This window comes from Mustela nigripes, chromosome X, assembly GCF_022355385.1.
Source record: "Mustela nigripes isolate SB6536 chromosome X, MUSNIG.SB6536, whole genome shotgun sequence".
NCBI lineage: Eukaryota > Metazoa > Chordata > Mammalia > Carnivora > Mustelidae > Mustela > Mustela nigripes.
In genome coordinates this window covers 64,761,978-64,763,571 of record NC_081575.1, presented here as the reverse complement: position 1 = coordinate 64,763,571, position 1,594 = coordinate 64,761,978, and positions in this window count along the sequence as shown.

The following is a 1,594-nucleotide window of genomic DNA, read 5'->3' as shown; positions in this document are numbered from 1 at the left end:
AGAGTTCTTCATTTCATTATTTCCATGCCATGTGCCCCTAGGTTTTTAGACTACCTTCTCTCCAGGAGTAGGCAGTGCCCTTAGGGCTCTATCCCAGCCCTGCCTGCTGACCTTCAAAATGTTAGTCTTTAAGCCTTCCTGGTTGCAAGAACTCATGAAAATCAGCCCTTCTTGTTTTCCCGGTGAGTGGCTTTGGGAATTTCTCCTTGTGCATTCCACTGTGTGCTCCTCTCTCATCTTTCTCCACAGCCACAGCTTCTAAAACCTGTATCCTTGATCTGTTTCTTCCCTCAACCAAATCTCCATACTCCCTGTCTTCTTCGATGTGGTTTCTTCTCTCCCTTTAGTTGTGCAATTTGTTCTGTAAGTCTTCAGGTTGATGTCTGGGGCATTTAAAATGATTTGTTAGTTATATAGTTGTGTTTGAGGGACAAGATGAACCTTGGGTCCTCCTAGTATGCCACAATCTTAGCTCTAACCTCTCTCCCTTTATTTTTGAAAACTGTCATAATTATGAACACTGAGATTAATTGATAGATTATCCATATAACAGTTCTTCCACGGCAAATGTTGCTTTCATGTTCTTATTATCATTTATTACCCATCAGTTAAGTATTTTGATACAATTTGGAATTTGTTTATTCTTTTTTTTTAAGATTTTATTTATTTTATTTGACAGAGAGAGAGATCACAAGTAGGCAGAGAGGCAGGCAGAGATAGAGGGGGAAGCAGGCTCCCTGCTGAGCAGAGGGCCCGATTCGGGGCTCGATCCCAGGACTCTGAGATCATGACCTGAGCCGAAGGCATCGGCTTAATCCACTGAGCCACCCAGGCGCCCCTTGTTTATTCTTGATTAGTAGAAGCTGTAACTGAAGCCCAGTAAAGCCCAAATCTTTAACTCAGTGTCCTAGGGAAAATGTGAGCAGAAATTTCAGATAGAGACCAGATTTGGTTTGGACTGATGCATTGAGTTAGTTGGAAAGGTGGTATCTATCACTATAGGAGTCAGTGATTCTGCATTAGTACTTCTGTTAGGGTTTCAGTATTTTGAAGTAACAGTCTAGAACATCAGACAAGTTCATATTGAAGTGCATGTATAAAACCATATTGTAAGCAAATTATTTTTATATTATCAGCCATTTAAATTTAATTTGTCTTGTTTCACAGCACCTAGATGGTTTACTTGTTTAAGCGTCTTTCTTTGGCTCAGGTCATGATCCCAGGGTCTTGGGATTGAGCCCCACAATGGGCTCCCTGCTCAGTGGGGAGTCTGCATCTCCCACTTCCTCTGCCACTCTTTTCCCTCTCCTTCTCCACTCATGCTCTGTCTCTGGCTTTCTCTCTCTCAAAAAAATAAAAATCTTAAAAAAAAATAATGTGTCTTGTTTCTTTTCATCAGTGAATGTGATTAGGATTTGACAACACTCATTTCCCACATGGAGGAAAATCCTGCTATAAGCAGTAGCAATTATTCAATGGGATCATATTCCCCACTAATGTCTTTCCTTTAACCCCCTTCAGATTTTAAGAAAAATTGTAACTATGGCTTCTGATATTTAGATGTTTTTGCCAAGTGAGGCATTATTTGTAGGGT